The 21,436-nt window shown below is 41.9% G+C and overlaps 1 protein-coding gene across 5 annotated transcripts in view; it reads right to left on the bottom strand.

The window, feature by feature from the left end:
* myo6a (myosin VIa) overlaps positions 1-20,260 on the bottom strand; it is a 249,236-nt gene extending 228,976 nt beyond the window's left edge. For 3 of the 5 annotated variants that reach the window (XM_060914026.1, XM_060914029.1, XM_060914030.1), the window contains exon 1: positions 20,106-20,259. The gene's annotated coding sequence lies outside the window, so the exon portion shown is untranslated. Of the gene's footprint in view, positions 1-19,822; positions 19,890-20,105 lie in introns of all 5 variants that reach the window. The other 2 variants (XM_060914027.1, XM_060914031.1) reach the window with 2 other exon arrangements.
* Positions 20,261-21,436: the final 1,176 nt, after the last annotated feature.

Below are 21,436 nucleotides of genomic sequence, written 5' to 3'. Positions count from 1 at the left end.
TGGAGTGGCAGCGGCTCTCAGAAGTAAAGATGGGAAAAGGATCACCAATCCCCCTAATTCTGCGCCGACAAATAGTGGAGCAATATCAGAAAGGAGTTTGACGGTGTAAAATTGCAAAGAGTTTGAACACATCATCATCTACAGTGCATAATATCAAAAGATTCAGAGAATCTGGAAGAATCTCTGTGCGTAAGGGTCAAGGCCGGAAAACCATACTGGGTGCCCGTGATCTTCGGGCCCTTAGACGGCACTGCATCACATACAGGCATGCTTCTGTATTGGAAATGACAAAATGGGCTAAGGAATATTTCCAGAGAACATTATCTGTGAAGGCGGCATGGTGGTGTAGTGGTTAGCGCTGTCGCCTCACAGCAAGAAGGTCCTGGGTTCGAGCCCCGGGGCCGGCGAGGGCCTTTCTGTGTGGAGTTTGCATGTTCTCCCCGTGTCCGCGTGGGTTTCCTCCGGGTGCTCCGGTTTCCCCCACAGTCCAAAGACATGCAGGTTAGGTTAACTGGTGACTCTAAATTGACCGTAGGTGTGAATGTGAGTGTGAATGGTTGTCTGTGTCTATGTGTCAGCCCTGTGATGACCTGGCGACTTGTCCAGGGTGTACCCCGCCTTTCGCCTGTAGTCAGCTGGGATAGGCTCCAGCTTGCCTGCGACCCTGTAGAAGGATAAAGCGGCTAGAGATGATATGAGATTATCTGTGAACACAATTCACCATGCCATCCGCCGTTGCCAGCTAAAACTCTATAGTTCAAAGAAGCAGCCGTATCTAAACATGATCCATAAGCGCAGACGTCTTCTCTGGGCCAAGGCTCATTTAAAATGGACTGTGGCAAAGTGGAAAACTGTTCTGTGGTCAGACGAATCAAAATTTGAAGTTCTTTATGGAAATCAGGGACGCCGTGTCATTCGGACTAAAGAGGAGAAGGACCACCCAAATTGTTATCAGCGCTCAGTTCAGAAGCCTGCATCTCTGATGGTATGGGGTTGCATTAGTGCGTGTGGCATGGGCAGCTTACACATCTGGAAAGACACCATCAATGCTGAAAGGCATATCCAGGTTCTAGAGCAACATATGCTCCCATCCAGATGACGTCTTTCAGGGAAGACCTTGCATTTTCCAACATGACAATGCCAAACCACATACTGCATCAATTACAGCATCATGGCTGCGTAGAAGAAGGGTCCAGGTACTGAACCGGCCAGCCTGCAGTCCAGATCTTTCACCCATAGAAAACATTTGGCGCATCATAAAACGGAAGATACGACAAAAAAGACCCAAGACAGTTGAGCAACTAGAATCCTACGTTAGACAAGAATGGGTTAATGTTCCTATCCCTAAACTTGAGCAACTTGTCTCCTAAGTCCCCAGACGTTTACAGACTGTTGTAAAAAGAGAAAAGGGAATGTCTCACAGTGGTAAACATGGCCTTGTCCCAACTTTGAGATGTTTTGTCATGAAATTTAAAAAAAAAAAAACCACACCTAATTTTTCCCTTTAAATGATACATTTTCTCAGTTTAAACATTTGATATGTCATCTATGTTCTATTCTGAATAAAATATGGAATTTTGAAAGTTCCACATAATTGCATTCCGTTTTTATTTACAATTTGTACTTTGTCCCAACTTTTTTGGAATCGGGGTTGTAATAATTACATGATAACATTGAAGAAATTTGCAGAAAACCATCAGGTCGTTTTCTCAAACAAACCAGCACTGACGTAGGATTCAGAAGGAGGCGTCCCGCACGTGACATCACAAAAAAAAAAGTTTGCCGGGAAATCCAAATGCCAAGTTTTTTCAGAGGCAGACGAATTCACCTCAAATGGCTTGATTTCAACTGAATTTTTCTGGTAATGCGCAAGGTAAAAAATAAATAAATAAATTAATAAAAAAAATATTGCACAAAATGCGACAGATATTTGACCAAAGTTTAATATAAAATAGGAGAATTACATTGATCTTGCTCCTGAATTTACCCGTGATATGCACTTTAAGTATTCATTTCCCTATGTAATTTACTTAGTTACATTTAAAATCAACATCTACACACAATGGAGCGACCTGGCAGCCAAAATTCTCTCAAAATCATCTGCTTTCAACGAAGCAAACCTCACGGCCATGTTTGTTTACAAATTGTCAGTCACTCACTAGCGTGCAAGTTTTACATCTCCCACGTGTCTCTTTTCCAGTTTTTCGATGTCCGTTGGTATGTTTTTCTCTTGTAAATATGCGTGAAGAATATAGAAGTTTTGATAGCCTTTCGGGTGTTCAGCACATCATTAAGCACTAAATAAATAAGTAAACTAATTATAGCATAACTAATCCTAGCTGTAGCACTGGATTAGCCTCATCTTTTCCCTTTCCCGGCAGACAAACAAATGGTTCTGCACACGCGCAGCAGAAAAGTTGTCACTGGACATTCACACAAGCTCCGACATGTGAGGTCATATCTTAACAACATGCAATATTGCACACTCATTCTCCACTGAGGAAAGTGGCATAATACATGGGGAGCGCCTTGGACTGAACGAACACACACCTGGATTCTGTACTTTCTTACCAACACACCACAGATTGTGCGCATGGGTAAACACACCTCCACCACTCTGAACACTGGAGTACCACAGGGTTGTGTGCTTAGCCCCCTCCTCTACTCCCTCTTCACATACAACTGCAAACCCATACATGATTCCAACATCAAGTTTACAGAAGATACAACTGTGATAGGTCTGATCTCAGATAACAATGAGTCAGCCTACAGGAAAGAGGTCAAGAAGCTGGAATCGAGACAACAATCTCGTCTTTAACTCCAAAAAGACAAAAGAACTCATTGTGGACTTCAGGAGATGGAAGCATGGAGGCCACCACACAATCAGTGGTGAGAATGTGGAGGTAGTCCAGAATTTCCAATTTCTTGGCATACACATCAGCCAGGACCTATCATGGACCACAAACATTTCGGCACTGGCTAAAAAAAGGTCTTCGGAGGCTCCATTTCCTGAGGAAAGCACAACTGCCTCAACAGCTGCTCATGAACTTCTACAGGTGCACCATAGGGTCAGTGATCACATACTGCATCACTGTGTGGTACTTGGGCTGCACCTTGGAGGACAAAAATACCCTGCAGCACATCATAAAAACAGCTCAGCGGCTCACAGGCACTCCACTTCCGTCAGTGGAAGAAATCCATTACACCCGGCACACCTGCAGAGCCAAAAACATGATCAAGGACCCAACCCATCCTGGACATGGACTCTTTAGCCCTCTGACATCTGGAAAGCACTACAGAACTCTGTACACCCGCACAGCCCAGCTGAAGAATAGTTTTTACCCCATAGCTAAATCACACTGTTGAACTCACCCCCCCAACTAATCCACAGGTCTGAACAGCACATCTCCACTCACTGCTGCTGCTATAATACTGGGCAATACAGCCCATGGCATTTGACTGGTTCTGTATATTACTGTATATTCTGTGCTGTATATTACTATATCAACACTAGTGCAATATTCCTCCATGTGCAATACTCACGCACTATCATATACATAATCTTACTCCTTCATTTGTACATATTACCTCAGTAACTCTGTTCTACCTCGATTTTACTGTGTATATTTGTATTAATTTGTAATTGAAGTACTTTTATACTTTTTATAAATACTTTTATACTTTAGTAAATTTAACTGAGCATCTGCTAGCTTGTTCCAAATGACATCTCACTGTACTTGTAGTGACAAAGGTATCTTGCAATACATGTAGGATAAATGATATGCTAACAATATCGCATGCTATCAAACCAAATGAATGAAACCCATTAGAAGAGAATAGAATACATATTTTTATTCCATAGAAGTATGTATTATAATAAACAATAACTGCAGAACCAGTTTCATGAACCTGGCTAATGTACACATCTTCCCATCTGTGTAACATTCCATATAAAGTGAAAGCAAAGTAACATTATCTTCCAACAACTGTGCTCATCAGGTAGGGCGTAACCAGTGCCATTTAAAAGGAATCTGGTGGAGCTTGTCGTTCCAAGTACCCAATTTAAAAAAGAATTTTGTTGCCCAAGATGCTACCTCAAAAGATTTGTTTTACTCATTAAACCATCACATTAGAAATCTTGTACACAAAACACACCTTACCAGTGAAAACCATAACAATGGAAACACATTTAAATAGTCACACCTTACAACAAGTGAAGAATCTGCCCTAGAGTTAAAAAAAAGTCACACCCTAGAGACTTAACATTTCAGTCTCTTTAAAGCAGCACAGAATCATTTCTTTGCAACACAATAAGAACTAGAAAAGCACTCCAGAGAGCGCACACCTTTGGCAAGGCACATATTAGAACATCCACACACATTCATAAATAATATTTTTATATATACACATACATACACACAAATCTAGATTTGCATCAAAATCTAAAATCAATTGTTCCTTGCCCCATCTTTCCTCAAAATTTAACCAAAATCCATTCACTACTTTGAGTTATATTGGGAACAGGCAAACAAACAAAAGGTGAAAACAATCTCCTCCAACAAAAGTTGGCAGAGGTAATTAATGAATATCTTCTTCTTCTGGGAATACCATGAACTTTCAGGATGGCACCTTGGTTTTTGCTGACACAAGCAATACAAGTACTTCAATACCTAACCACAGCGCTCAGTCCACACATTTTACAGAGCTTAAAGATTGACGAGCCATATTCCTATCTGTTCCGGTCAAACTCTAATGCCAATAAAAAAGGTCCTGACTATAGTGTGACACCATGAATAAAAAAAAAAAAAAAGTTAATGAGTTGTAGAATGGTTTAAAAAGAGTACAGGGAATGGATGAGGAACTGCATCTTGGTAAAGAAGAGAAGAAAGGGGAGGGGGAGGACGGAAGGGGGGGAAAAAAAAAGCACACACACCACTTGGACTATTAGGTTGTAGCCTTTGAAAGGAATAGGCTCGGTATACACTGCTTAAACGAGTTACTGAAAAGAATATGGGCATCAAAGCCAAATGGAGCACTGTTCCCAGAGGTAACGAACAATACAAGGCAGCATAAGCAAACAGAACTTTGAAAAAAGGCCAAACCAAAGCTATGAAGAAAATCGCAGGCAATATACTGTACACTCAATTATATTTTGGAAGGAAATCCATACAGACAAGTAAGTAATCTTGACTCTACAATCTCCTTACCATTCTTTACCCTTAATGGCATGACGGAAGCACCTTGAGGGGATGAAGGTCAACATGGTATCCTATTTTTCTGGCTCTCCCCTTTTAATTATGCTGTCATAGTTAGTTGCCGGGGTCCCTGCTTGTACTCCGTGCAATATGTATACTGTTCCTACTTATTCAGGCGACATTGGGCATACCTAACAACCTGTGTTTTCTCCCCCCCCCCATCTGTCCCTCTGAGTTACATGTTGGTCCTGGGATCAAGATGCTGACCTCTTCTGCTCCTCGGACCTGCCTGATCCATCCTAGTGCCCTGTGTCTGGCTGGAGTCTCATCACATCACTCCTGTGGAGGACAGCCCCATGTGGACAGTTGAAAGTCACACTTGGAGGATGCTCTGGACACATACAGTAAAGCTTTTATGGCTGCGGACGACAGTCGACTTGCTAACTTTAGGACTGCAGCTGTCATGAACAGTTTTGCACTCAAATTTCCATCAATGAAGAGTTATAACAATCAACGACTTCATGTTAAAACTGTTAATGTTGTTGCCCAAATGAGGATGGGTTCCCTTTTGAGTCTGGTTCCTCTCGAAGTTTCTTGCTCATGTCATCTGAGGGAGTTTTTCCTTGCCACCGTTGCCACAGGCTTGATCATTGGGGATAGATTAGGGATAAAATTAGCTCATGTTTTAAGTCGTTCAAGTTCTGTAAAGCCGCTTTGCGACAATGTTTATTGTTACAAGCGCTATACAAATAAACTTGACTTGACTTTTTCACAGATAACCTAACAAGACTTTGCCTTTGTACAACTCAAATTAACAGGATTCTGCAAGATTAAGACTCCTGATTCTCTAAGACTCACTCGAAGATGATAGAGGCTTGCATTTCCTGAAACAGAGCATCTGGTTTGGAGTGATACACCCCAGTGTGAGAGAGTCGACTCTAAAATGAACAGAACCAGAGCAGTCATGGCGCCACCAAGATAAACAGAGAAAGATTTCAGGATGTCCCATAAGAGGAAGTAGGTCCTCGAAGACATTTCCCATGACCAAAGCAGCCAGAAAAAGAAAAAAAAAAATTACATCATAAAACTTGAACAGCAAAAACTGATACACAAAAAAACTCAACAGAACTCCTCCACCGCTTATCAAGTCCAACTTGGCAAAACTTCAGAGAAAAGATGCAGTGGGAGAACCTGAGAAACCATGACTCATGACCAAAAGAAGGATAATGACTAAAGCACTGGGTGGCCTTTACTTCAAGAAACTGTGTGCAAAAATAAATTGGAAAGTTGATTTTATATTAAAATAAAAAGTCAGTCAATTCTTTTATTCCTTCCAGGAACTCTGAATTTGACTTCCTGTCTATAAAAGCAATGAATAAAGCAAGGACTGTTGAGTAAATCAGTAACTCAAATGATTACATTTTTTCAACAATGACATCAGTTTATAGTGTTATTCACCAACCAAAACCACAAGTTACTTCCTGTTATCACTTACGTTATAACAGCTATAAACATAAATGTCGCTCCCTGGGCTCCCAAGTGGCACAACAGAAGAGCCTTTACCCTATCAATCAATACCTCAAATCCTTAAAAGCCACAGCCAGCAACTGTCCTAGAGAGTAAAACTGGGTGGGAGGGATGGCAAACAGCTACACTAACCAATTTTGGGCATCTATGAGCTCATGTATGTGAAAGAGGGTAGATAGCACATTCTTCCTGAGATAGCATGAGCAGAAGTGCTAAGCTTCGCTTCATGTGTCTCAGAGAAAGAGAATTGGCAAATAATCAAACCCCCCCCAAATTAAATAAATAAATATAATAGAAACCCACCCCAACACATCTCTACAGATAAAACCACAAAATACAACATCCTCCCTTCTTAGCATTTTCCATGACGGAAATTTTAAATTTGGATTGTAACAAACACTGGAGACTCCTTCCATAAATGTTAAATAAAAACATACCTGTTAAACAAGGTTTCTTTTTGTGAAACAACATGATTTTACTCTGGTAATTATTATTCACAGATTATGGAGCACATCCAATATACAAGTTTCTATTAATTAACCTTGACTACAGAAATAGTAACTGTGAGCTGGCCAAGTAGTTAGCATGCCCGCCTCTCGTCCAGGAGATAATGAGTTCTACTCACGGTCGGGTCATACCAAAGACCATTATTATTATTATTTAAAAAAAAAAAAAAAAAAAAGGTACCTACTGCCATCTAGCAAGGCACACCGCAATACAGATGCGAGTAGGGAGTCAAACTCCTGCGGTTACCAGAGGACCAGCTCCCCCACTGTAACCCTAGCTATGTAATAGATGAGAGCCTGGAGCTATAGAAACGGAGATCAGCACCACGCAAATGTACCTTAAGGGCCTGGTAGGTACTTAGATGGCAGACCAGGTGCTGGCACAGGAAGGAAGGATAGTGTATTAGAATGAACACATGAAAATAAACCTGTGATTTGCCTTTGTTCTAGAACAGGTCCGACACCTTCAATACCTTCGGAATTTAAGGATCCATGAGGATTGTCAAAGACCTACCAAAGATCCTTAAAGATAAGGATTTTTATAGGATCCTTAAAAGGATCTTAAAGATCTTCATATGCAAAATCATTTGTAAAGCTCCTCAAGGATTTGACAAAGATCTTAAGGATCCTACAAAGATCCTCATAAATGAGCCTTGCAAAGATCTTTGCAAGGATCCTTTAAGATCCTCAAGGATTTCAAAGATCTCAGAAGGATCCTTCTAAGGATCTTGTTCAGATCTTTGAGGATGTGATCAGAATCTTGGTCAAAATCTTCACAAGACCTTTGCAAAGTTCCTCCAAGATCTTATAAAAAGGTCTTAACTGGAATTCTCAAGGATTTAATCAGGATCTTGTAAAGATCCTTGTCAAGGTCTTTACAAGATCTTTGTGAGGATCCTTTAAGATCCTCAAGGACCTTTCAATTTTTTAAAAATTATCCTAATTGAACAGAATTGGTAAGGATGGAAACAGATCGAGATTTAATAATAATAATAATAATACTTTATTTGCCAGGTATGTGAACACATGAGGAATTTGACTCCAGTTTCACTTAGCTCTCTTAGTGCAAACAGATAAAAAGCGTAGAAAAAAAAAAGCTATGTACATGTAGAAGGGTAAATATGAGAATACGAGTGTGCAGATATTTCACAGTTGATGGTACTGATATTTGAGTCCGGTTTTAGCTGTTCATCACAGAGACAGCCGGGGGGGAAGGACCTGTCCTTGTGTCTGGTTGTTGTAGCGTCTCCCAGAGGGGAGAAGTTTAAACAGTTTGTGACCAGGGTGTGATGGATCTGCAGAGATGTTACCTGCCCGTTTCCTGACTCTGGACAGGTACAGGTCTTGGATAGAGGGCAGGCTGACACCAATAATTTTCTTTGCAGACCTTATTGTCCGTTGCAGTCTGTTCTTGTCCTGTTTGGTGACCGATCCAAACCAAACAGTGATGTAAGAGCAGAGAACAGACTGAATGATGGCAGAGTAGAATTGTGTCAGCAGCTCCTTAGACAGGTTGAGCTTCCTGAGCTGGTGCAGAAAGTACAACCTCTGCTGGGCCTTTTTGATGATGGTGCCTGTGTTGGTCTCCCACTTCAGGTCCCAGGAGATTCTGGAACCCAGAAACCTGAAGCTTTCAACAGCAGTCACAATGTTGTTGTTGATGGGCGGCAGGGTGGGGGGGCTCCTCCTGAAGTCCACTGCCATCTCCACAGTTTTGAGCATGTTCAGCTTCATATTGTTCTGACCGCACCAACAGACCAGCTGTTCAACCTCCCATCTGCATGCAGACTCGTCACCGTCTCGGATGAGACCGATGACCGTTGTGTCGTCTGCAAATTTCAGGAGTTTAACAGACAGGTCTCGAGGTGTAGTCGTTGGTGTAAAGGGAGAAGAGCAGTGGGGAGAGCACACACCCCTGGGGGATGCCAGTGCTGATAGTCCAGGTGCTGGATGTGATGCTCCCCAGCCTCACCTGCTGCTTCCTGTCAGTCAGGAAGTTTATAATCCACTGACAGGTGGAGGAGGGCACAGTGAGCTGGGTGAGCAGGATATCTGGAACGATGGTGTTGAACGCCGAACTGAAGTCCACGAACAGGATCCTGGCATATGTCCCTGCAGAGTCAAGGTGTTGCAGGATGTCGTGCAGTCTCATATTGACTGCATCATCCACTGACCTGTTTGCCTGGTAGGCAAACTGCAGGGGGGGGTCCAGCAGGGGATCTGTGATTACCTTCAGGTGTGACAACACCAGTCTCTCAAAGGACTTCATGACTACAGATGTGGGGGCTACAGGCCTGTAGTCATTCAGTCCTGTGATGGTGGTTTTCTTGGGAACTGGGATTATTGTGGAGCGTTTGAAGCATGAGGGGACTTCACACAGCTCCAGGGATCTATTGAGGAACTGGGTGAAGATGGGGGCCAGCTGATCAGCACAGACCTTCAGACAGGAGGGTGACATACCGTCTGGGCTGGGTGCCTTCCTGATCTTTTGTCTGCGAAAAAGCTGACAAACATCCTCTTCACAGATCTTGAGTGCTGGTGTGGGGTCAGAGGCAAGAGGAGGCAGAATAGCAGGGGGTGTAAATGAGTCTTTAATGTCGGGGGGGGGGGGGGGGGGGAGGTGTGAATGTGTTTTACTGCAGATTTGACACATTCAACTCGTCAGCCAGTTGATGGTTCATTGCGGTGTTGGGGGATGGTCTCCTGTAGTTGATGTTCTTCAGGCCTCTCCACACTGACGCCAGATCGTTGGCTGAAAAGCTGTTTTTGATCCTTTCAGCATAGCTCCTCTTAGCTGCTTTCACCTCTTTCGTCAGTGTGTTTCTGGCCTGTTTGTACAAGACTCTGTCCCCACTTCTGTAGGCCTCCTCCTTGGCCTGGCAAAGCTGCCTGAGTTTTGTAGTTGATGTGCGGAAGGTCTTGGTAGGCGCGCGCGCACACAAAAACTGATGCAAGATGTCACGGTATCAGTCAATTCATGCAGGTCTGAAGGTGCAGCCTCAAACACTCCAATCAGTGCAGTCAAAGCAGGCTTGTAGTTCCACTATGGCCTCATCGGACCATCTCCTCACCATCTTTACCACAGGCTTAGCAGATTTCAGCTTTTGCCTGGAGGTCAGGATAAGCTGAACAATGCAGTGATCAGACAGTCCCAAGGCTGCACGGGGGACAGAGTGGTAGGAGTCCTTTAAAACAGTGTAACAATGGTCCAGAGTGTTTGTGTCCCTGGTGGGACACTTAATGTGCGGTTTATATTTCGGCAGTTCGTGGCTGAGGTTTGCTCTGTTAAAGTCCCCAAAAACAATGAGCAAAGAGTCCAGGTGTTTTTTCTCCATGTTGTTTATCTGGTCAGCCAGGTGTTGTAATGCCTCAGTAACACAAGCCTGAGGAGGGACGTAGACTCCAACCAGAATAAACGAGGAAAACTCTCGCGGAGCATTAAATGGTTTGCAGTTATGAATAATGTCTCCAGATGAGGATTGCATGATTTATTTAGAACCGTGACATCAGTACACCAACCTTTGTTAATGTAAAAGCAGACTCCGCCTCCCCTCATTTTCCCCATGAGCTCCATTTCGCGGTCCGCTCAGTGCAGGTGAAATCCAGGCAGGTGGAGAGAAGTGTCCGGGATGTGCTCACCAAGCCAGGTTTCGGTGAAGCACAAGGCAGCAGATCTGTTAAAATCCGTGTTGACTGTGTTGAGGAGCAGTAGATCGTCCATCTTGTTGGCCAGAGAGCGGACATTAGCCAGGTGACTAGACGAGAGCACAGTGTGAAACCCCTGCTGCCTCAGCCTGACGAGCGTGCTGGCTCACTTCCCCTGGTGTCTCCGGCGTCCTTGGCGGAGACCACAGAGAGTTGCTGCTCCAACAGGTAGCTCTGGAAAACTTTCCAGATCGATTGGGGAAAAAAAAAAAAAAAAACTTTACTGGTGGTTATTCCAATGTTTGAGTTCTTCTCTGGAGTATGTGACCAGAGAAGAAGCGCAAAAAACACAACAAATGCACAAAAACATAGAAAGTACGAGAGAGCGAAGTACTGAAGCAACTGTCCGCGGCATCATCTTCCATTATAATTTACATAATTATATAAGAATTGGATAAGGATATACCAAGGAATCCTGAATAGCCAACATCTTAAAAGGGTCTTTGAAAGAATCTTTCATGACTTTTCAAGGTTTCAAAGATCCTGAAAGGATCTCTTGGTCAATCGATTGACTTCTACCAGAAATGTCATACATTATGATGGCATCAATAAAGAATTTTGTTTGGAATTGAATATGATTTTTGTTTAAAATCCTTGAAGATCTTGGCAAGAAAATTGAAGATCCTTGAAGATATTTTGAGGATCTTTGTTGAGATCCTCAACAAAGATCCTCAAAGACCCTCACAAAGAATTTTACAGCTTGAAAGATTTTCACCAGGGATGAAACATGATATATGCATAATTTCATTGCAAAATTAAGAAGAGACAACACATCATACAAGCTTGACTTGCCATCTATCTGAAATAAATTTCTTGTTTTTCCTAAGTAAGTGGAAGGAGTCCAGCGTCAGTGATTTCATGTCCATAGAAAATGCTGGACAAGGTTTCCTCCATTCAGGCCCATAACAGCATGAACAAAACTGTGCCTTAATAAAATAGGTCAAGGTCTCCTTTAGCTAAGGCCTCTTAATGAAACTGGACAAAACTCCATAACTCCAATCCTCGAATTAAATACCATCATTTACACACTGACTGCATTTTACACACACACACACACACACACACTTAATTATTCATTTCTTGCATGAGTTATCTCTGTGCGCTGAAATGTCACCAATAAAAGGTTTGGGTTACAGAAAGATTACAGGAATGCAACGTACACAGTGCAAAGGCAGGCAGACACTAGTGAAGCATTTGCCATTCATTATTAACCAACGTCATGTGGCCATTTAAATAATTCTAGACAGGAAATAAGTATGCATTAACCAGAAATGATGCATTAGCTATCAAATTACCAACAATTTATTTTCCAAATTATACACCAAAGTTGTGGATTGAGGCACAGCAACAACTGCACCAAAGCTCTGCTGAATTCTCCATTCTGATGGGTGATGGTGATTATTCATATTCTAGAACAGCAGCTGTGAAAATGGTGGCAAGGCAAATCACAAATTTATATTTATACACATTATCATCACATTATATAGTGACAACTTACACAAGGAATTGCACTGGTGGACAATTCATATAAAAAGCTTTAAAAAAAAAAAAAAAAGTGTAACTGTTGATCTTCAAGAAGATGTTTAGTTTGCCATTTTTGGAAGGAGTCTTCAGTGTTCATGCTTTGAAAAAGCCAGAAGTAAAGCTACAACTAGGTTTTCTGCCATGGGCTTTTAAAAAATAACTAGATAGAACTTGATGCCAACGGCGTCGATGGGGATGCCTCCGCCTGGTAGACTAGACGCCTTATTGAGGTTTTTCACCTGACGTCACAGGGTCACGTGACGCCCCAGTGTCCGCCATTTTGAAGGTCAAGCTACATACTAACGCTGCAGACAGAGAGGGAGAACCAGCTTGAAAAAAAACCAAACATGTTACAGACACAGGATCCAGTGTAAATAGCTGCCAGAGCGCGCTCCGGCTTGCTCCCCCTCAAATTAAGCAGCACGCTCCAGCTTGCTCCCGGAGTGCTCCGGCCGAGGTTCCGGAGCGCGCTCCGGCTTGCTCCCCCTCAAATTAAGCAGCGCACTCCGGGAGCAAGCCGGAGCGCGCTGCTTAATTTGAGGGGGAGCAAGCCGGAGCGCGCTCCGGCAGCTATTTACACTGGATCCGGTGTAAATAGCTGCCGGATCATAATTACAGTAAACTAGTAAATACAGTAAAGGAAAAACTTGAGACTGAAAGGTTTTAACAGTCATCCAAATGACTGAACGTAAACATTGCTACAGTAACATACTAGCTATGTTGTTGACATTAGCTAGTGCTAACAGCTAGCTGCTAGTACACTGCTACAACACAGACACCAACCCTAATAATACAGTTCTTGGTCATTGCCTGGTAACAGCAAATTTATAACGGGCCATGTCTCAACAGACTAAGAAGTTATTTCAATGACATTTAATAACATTTTGTTTATCCTGAGGACCGAAAGTAAATGAAAATGTGAACAAACCTTAGCTGTAATAAGATGGCGACCACCAGCTCCAGGGACGACCCACTGATGTAGGCATGTTACGCAGCCTGACACAAAATATTTGTAGGCATCCAAACTCATACGCTTTCAGATCAATATCTGTGTATGGCGATGGGTTTTTAACGACATAAGTATACAGATCATGTAGGCCGAAGTCAGGTAAAGACGAGGGCTTCGTGTACTTCCGTACGTCAGTGAACAATCCTGGTGGAAGCAGGTAAACGTCGTTCTCTAAGCCTGCTAACCTCAATTTTTTGCAAATACCTCTCCCTCTGCTCGCCCTGTAAATGCCCTACGTCGCTCGATAGTGAACGTGTTTTCTGCATCTCGCTCCTTTTTCTTTTATGTTTTTCGTTTGTCGCCTTCCTCGCATTCAAACTGATTCGAGCAGTGACGTCCAAAATGGCAGCCTCACATGACTTGGTCACGTGGGTGAAAAACCTCAATTAAGTAGTGATTTGAGGATGGACATTTGACCTCACAGTAATCTTGACCTGGTGAAATTACTTGTATCAGTCTTGGAGATAGTGTTCACAAGGTTTTCGAACAGACATTTGACCTCACAGTGACCCTGACCTTAGATTTTGAGATCAAAAGGTCTAATCAGTTTATCTTTGTCCCCAAATGCACAAATGGTGAAAGTTTGGTGAAATTCCTTTGATCTGCCTTGGAGATATTGTGTTCACAAGGTTTTAGGACAGACATTTGACCTCACAGTGACCTTAGACCTTTTGATCTCAAAATCTAATCAGTTCATGTTTGTCCCAAAGCGCACAAATGGTGAAAGTTTGGTGAAATTCCTTTCATTAGCCTTTGAGATATCGCGTTCACAAGGTTTCGGGACGGACGCACGCACGGACACACGGACAATCCGAAAACATAATGCCTCCTGCACCTTACGGTGGCAGAGGCATAAAAATAGAGAGAATGGAGCATGTTCTGGTTTCATGGTAGCATGAACAAGCTGCAAGTTTGTGTACTGATTTCAAATGTGAGCAAAATGATACAGCATAACCTATAAAAAGAGCAAACCTGGTTTGCAGATGTTCCACAATGTGAATGCAACTCTACATGGGGGGGGGGGGGGGGGGGGACAAAACTAGACAGAACTCGACGCCAACGGTGTCGATGGGGATGCCTCCGCCTGGTAGACTACACACCTTAAGTTGTGATTTGGGGATGGACATTTGACCTCACAGTAATCTTGACCTGGTGAAATTACTTGTATCAGCCTTGGCGATATTGTGTTCACAAGGTTTTCGGACAGACACCTGACCTCCCAGTGACCTTGACCTTAGACCTTTTGATCTCAATCTAATCAGTTCATGTTTGTCCCAAACGCACAAATGGTGAAAGTGTGGTGAAATTCCTTTCATTAGCCTTTCAGATATCACGTTCACAAGGTTTTGGGACGGACGCACACACAACCCAAAAACATAATGCCTCCTGCACCTTACAATGGTGGAGGCATAAAAAGAATTTTCCTAGGATACTACACCTTGTGTTTTATTCCATAAATTTTGTCAAAGGAAAGTTGCCTTATGACCAAATGAGTCAAATAAAGTCATCTTGGTCTTATAGAGCAGTGTTTCTCAAGCACTGGGCCATGGCCCAAGAAGTGCCACCTAATGGGCTGCGAAGCCCCCCCAAGCTTGAAGCCAAATGCTAAATAGTTCAGGATGTCGTTGTGTCCCAAATTCGGTAGCTGGTTTACCGAACACTTTTCAAGTGGAATAAATACATTTATGGGTAAATTAAGACAAATAAGCCTTTATTTTGCCACATTCCTCCTCTACATTTAACTAGGATTTAACAGAGCACACATGCACACACACAGAGCACACCAACAGAGAGAGAGATAAATAAATACGTTTGTGGGTAAATTACATGGATCCGTGATGCCTGCTGGAAGAGAAGAGCAGGGAGGATTGAGAATCAAGCGGCTGTTTGTTTACACCCAATACCAAAACTTGTAGCATCCTACCAACCATCACAAAGATGCGGACACAAAGCCCAGAAATTCCTCCTTACTCGGGCAAAAACAATATAGGATTCATCTTGTAGTGTTCTGATCCCCAGCTCTTTAACACAGCCACATATAAAAAGTTGTATGCCTCCATGCTCATCCAGGTTTTCATGTGTGCGTCTGTGTGGAACAATGTCTGCAGCATCAGGCAGTTTAAGACGTCGGGGAACTCAACAGATGGGTAATTTTCCAGCTCGTAATGAATGAATGAATTAATTTAAAACATAAGTTGATCAGCAGAGCTGGTGGGGTCGTGCATGTACAGATACAAATAATTACGAATACAAAAGACTAAAAATAAACAAATTTAAAATCTGTTGATTATCTGTTAATTGCCTTAACATTAAGTTAATTAATAGTATGCATAACTATTGTCTTTGTATTTAGTTACTGCTACATGATTAAATTTTATTCTACTAATGTCAAATTTAGCTAGTACGTTTTTCTTTCATAGGAGAAAACCTTTTGTGTTAATGTGTAAGGATCTAATTCCACTGAATGGTTTCTATATCCACTTCTTTGTTTTAATAACTTGCTTGTTTTCTGAACACAAACATGGCAATAAGTTCGTGTTAATCGATCAGATTCCACTTTTGGATCATTAATCTCTTTTGACTGAGAATGCCCTGCAAGGGTTTCATGTTGGCTTCTGGCACATCCATACAGTTTTAAATACAATACCTACAAACATGTTTTTATTGCATTTATTTAATTCTAATCTGTAACAGGGAATGATGTTGCATCCTGTTAATACAGTTTACAATAGATTATTAGATTCTAATAGAATAGATAAGCCAAAATAATTGGGGATCTTTTTTAATCGGCTCCAGCTCGGTACAAGTCTGCATAGGTGGACCCCAAAGCAGTAAAGGTTGAGAACACCTGTTACAGGGTTTATTTAGAGAAAGGAAAATAAATTGAAATTTCTAGAAAACAGAGGAGGTAAATACTTAGGTTTTTCCATCCACCTAGCTTTTCATTTGCTGACCACTGAGGCTTTTTTTTTTTTGTCAGAACACATATAATAGACGCGGAATACGAGTTACAATCATCAATAATTTGACCAAATGAGTCAAATAAAGTCATCTTGGTCTTCTAGGGCAGTGTTTCTCAATCACTGGGCCACAGCCCAAGAAGCACCATCTAATGGGCTGCGAATTTTTTTTCAAGTTTGAAGCCAAATACTAAATAGTTCAGGATGTCATTGTATCCCAAATTCGGTAGCTGGTTTTCCGAACACTAAGTGGAATAAATACATTTGTGGGTAAATTAAGATGAACAAGCCATTGTCACATTCCTCCTCTACATTTAATGGCGGAATACAAGTTACAATCAATCATCGACTCCAGCGTACACTTTATTGAGTCAGTGATTTCGAGCAAGGTGCTAAAGAGAGAACACACCAGAGGCTGGCTTCATTTGGATGTGGTCGGAGCACCGCCCTGTTCACATAGCTACAGACAGATACAGATATCTGATCTGTACCAACAGTCAAGCAGTCGACAAATGAAATACAATTTTTTTTTCCCACTTCGCACACACTCAACAACATTCTCACAGTAAATGTAATGCTCAGACTTATGACAAGCCTAATGAGACTCTTCCATGCTTGTTTGCGTCAATGAATGCTCAAGGATTGCATTGATGAAGAGAAATAAAAATAGTTAAATGGTTGAAGGATAACTGATTGGTCAGTAGGTCAAACAGAGTTTAAGACAAGTCCAATAGATGAAGTCTTAAGTGTTCAACTCCATGAAATCTTGTAGTCAAATTAGCATCTACTCAAAAATATGGCAAACTATACGTTCAACTCTTTAAATCCCAATACCAACATGGAGGCTTTTAGCCCTTTTCCATAGACATGGTTCCAGAAATTGACTGCATTCAGCACCAAAAGGTTGTTGGTCTGCAACCAAGAACTAATGATCTAAGAAATTGGAGGGGCTCTTATGCATTTTGTTTTCAGCACAACTCAACCAAGTTATTTATAGGACTGCTGTTATATAATAAGATGTTGGACCAACGTTCTGAGAAAAATCAACTGCTGGACTGTCAATTTTAATACATAAAATAGGAATTACTTTTGCTGATCGTCATTAGTCTGTGCTGTGAATGTCAAAAAAAAAAAAAAAAAGGGAGCGACCGTGAACAGAGCTTCTGGATTCAACCCTCATGTCATGTAGTGATGGTAAAACAATAGGATTTGTGGGTATCAAACACAGAACATCCACAATGACAACACTGCCTCCAAAGTCATAGAACATTAACCTGTTAGAACATTTCTTTACCCAAAGAAAAAAAAATTATTCAACACTCAATCTTGGGAGTGTTAGACTTCCTCAAGAACCATAACCAGCTTTTAAACCAAGTTTAACAGGTGAGTCACAAAAGCTAGAGACAGCATATCTAGGTGTGTCACGACATTCAGACTTGGTAAGGGGACACACCCAGTACTCTGGAAGCTAAAGCGCAGGCTTGAACACCATCTCTATATCCAACATGGCGGCCTGGAGCACTATATGAAAAGTTGGCCATAGTTCTATACTTTAAAAAGACACAGAAGCCACAATTTATGTTAGAATTATGTTTGACTTGAACACCTCAGCTACCTTGTAAATTTTGCTTACTAATATATGATGAGATCTACACCTCCTTGGTATTCAAGCAAATGTTACAGCAATCTAGCATTTATCTGAATGATGCTGCTGAGATAGATGCACAGCCCTTCTGTGCCCTTTACTCCACTGTTAACAACATGCTGGAGACACGGGAAGTGCAATTCTATCATAATGACCTCCACTGAACGTCAGTGCACCCATAAAAAACAGTCATGTATACAGCCAGGGCAAAGGCTAAGCCTCTGAATGAAGCACATCACTAGGAGCTGAATAGTTAATGATCACTTCTTTCCATTTCACAGGAAACAACTACCATTGTTCACCACCAATTACTATATCTGAGAAAGAGAGTCAGCTACTTTAGAAGAAGTTATGATTGGAAACAGACCAAGATTGAACCAAATATATTTACAATAATACTGCGTTCATGCTGATGACTCAACATGTTCATGATGATGATATTAGATTCAATGTCCAGGACAGGTGAATAAATGGACCACTTTGGTGATTCCAGCACCACTGAAGTTTGACAGAATTTTTGATTCCATTAGATTGTCTCAATCATTAAAGTTTATGGCAACACGGTCATGATCCCAGGCCCATCGCCGTAACCAGGTATTCTTTAAATCAGGGGTTCTCACATGTTTTACAGGCAGGAAGCCATTTAAAACCTTGTCATTCTTTGATCATTATCTTTATCCTGGTCAGGATGATGGCAAATCCATAGCCATGATCAGGAATCCAATCTCAGGAACGCTATCTGAACCAAAAGGCAGGATCAGACCATGGATGGTCTGATCCTGTCGCCAGTCCATTGTAGTGATTTCCAACACTAACACAACGTTTTTAAAATTGTGGACACACTGGTCATGCTTCACAGATCTGGAGATACCATTTGATCAATATATGTTGGGAGGGGCAGTCTACCATGAAGGATGTAACAAGATTGAAAGGAACAAAGAGGAATGCGGATGTGAATTTCCCAATAGCATCCATAAAATCTCACAATATCCTGAATCACACAGAAATAGACTAGAGCTTGAAGAACATTCGTAGAGGCTAGTTCTGTTTGGAGTTTGACACTAGAACAACTATTACAGCACTTTATAATTCACCCATGAGACAAATTTTAACCACTGGTCTTGTGGTGATTTTTTTTAACTTAACTGCAAGATGTGACTGAGTGTACAGTATGAAAATAACACTTTGCACTGGTTTCTTCCATATACTGATGTTCTTCTGTCCAGTCGGCTTATCCACCAGATCGCCAAGTTGACATTGGGCAAGAACTCACGCTCACACCAATGGGCAATTCAGAGTAGCCAGTTGACCAAATGTCTTTGGATTGTGGGAGGAAACTGAAGCACCCCTATGTAGGCACAAGAACATGCAAGCGCAAAATGGAAAAGCCCTAAGCGATCAGCAGGTTTGAACCTGGAACCTGCTTGCTGTAAGGCGACAGTGCTAACCACCGCACCACCATGTAACAACGTTTCATTGAAAGTTATCCAGCACAAACAACCTCTGATTTGTGACCTGGCTAAGTAGGTGTACTCCTAGTGACATCCTACCCTTAGTGGTATCTGCATGGTGTTTTTTCCTCCACTATTAACACACCTGACCAGGTAGCAAGCTAGGTAAGTTGGACTGGGTGTGTTGCTTGGACAGAGCAGGATGTCTCAATGAGTGTCTCAGTGAACGTTTAAAAAGTACATACATGCTTATGTATTCATGAGTATATGTAAATAATACATACATACATACATACATACATGTAATATTTGTGCTGGATCTAGAAACCATCAGCTGTTCAGATCAGGAGGGTAGCAACAGGGATTTCTGCATAATAATAATTATAATAATAATACCTGTCAAATTAACAAATATCACAACTGAACACACAGTAGACAAAACAGACTCCCTGCAGGGTGCAAACTGAGAACGGAAACAGTGCCAGTCGTTTCCTACGTTTTGGCAGCCTCCATTAACATCTAAAGCACTTTCCCCAAAACAGAAACAATCATGAAATAATCAATCAGAGTGTAGGTTACTAACCTGGTTCCTCTTTGGGTTCCTATACACCCTAATAGCTGTGTGTCAAGATACATTCAAGTTAAAGTGCGCACACAGATGTCCTAACCCGCAGATCCCTCTATTATGATCTCTCTTTCTCTTTCCACCAGCCTCCATCCGACTCCCACAATGAACTCGATTGCCTGGTTGCCAGATAATGCAAAAATAATCTCGCACTGTTCACAACACTCGTGGTTCTGCAACAAACCAGACCCCCTCGTATATTTTAATTTTCACGTATAACTACTTGAATAAAAATATAATACATTATCCGAAAGAATGTGAACAAGAATACTCAAATGAAACGGAAATTAAACCAAATCTGGCAACTCAATAAACACGAAGGGGGCGGGGTGAAGTCGCAGATTACCATTAGCCAATCAGAGTGCTTCAGCGCGGCTGTGACGTCATTGAATGCACAGGACTGGACCTGTCTCAGCAGGTGTATTGGTTGGAGTTTGGACTTTTTTTTTTTCCTCCTTAACCCAAGCCTCTACAGGTGAACAGGGTACATTTTTTTTAAAGCTATAGATATCACAGTCAATCTTTAACACACAGTAGTTTTGTTGATTGGAAATTTTAAAATGTAGAGTTATTATACAAATGAGGATTATCTAATTGAATATGAAAATATTTCCATGTTTATAAATGTTTCCCATATGTATATGTTTAACATGCCAGGTGGTGTAGTGGTTAGCATTGTCTCCTCACAGCAAGAAGGTTCTGGGTTCGAGCCCAGCAGCCGATAGGGGCCTTTCTGTGTGGAGTTTGCGTGTTCTGCATGTGTCTGCGTGGGTTTCCTCCAGGTGCTCCGGTTTCCCCCACAGTCCAAAGACATGCAGGTTAGGCTAATTGGTGGCTCTAAATTGACCTTAGGCTGCTGGGCCATAGAAGGTTCACGCTGCACGCTGCATGCTGCACGCTGCACGCTACACGTTCACGTGAAGAACCGGACCCTGGGCCATTAAACTTCATGCTTGGATGTTCACGTGTTGCGTCTGTTCTACTTTGACCGAGTAACCAACAATATGGACTCTTCGGATGACGACGATTGCCTCATTCTGCTTTTACTGAGACAGAGGAAGAGAAAAAGGAACAGAATTTGGAGCCGAGAACACTTCCTTCTGAGAGAAACCCGTGGTGAATTTCACCGAACATTCTATAATCTGCTTGACAATCCCGATGAAGAACTATTTTTCAATTATACCATTCAATTATATTTTTTCTGAAGTTTTCCCCTGAAAGCATAGAGTTATCTCCCTAGACCCGTTCTGATTGGCTGGCGCGGCGGTGACCGCATGCATTGACTGGAA

Source organism: Neoarius graeffei, chromosome 2 (genome assembly GCF_027579695.1).
Source record: "Neoarius graeffei isolate fNeoGra1 chromosome 2, fNeoGra1.pri, whole genome shotgun sequence".
Classification (NCBI taxonomy): domain Eukaryota; kingdom Metazoa; phylum Chordata; class Actinopteri; order Siluriformes; family Ariidae; genus Neoarius; species Neoarius graeffei.
This window is presented reverse-complemented; position numbering and strand designations above follow the sequence as displayed.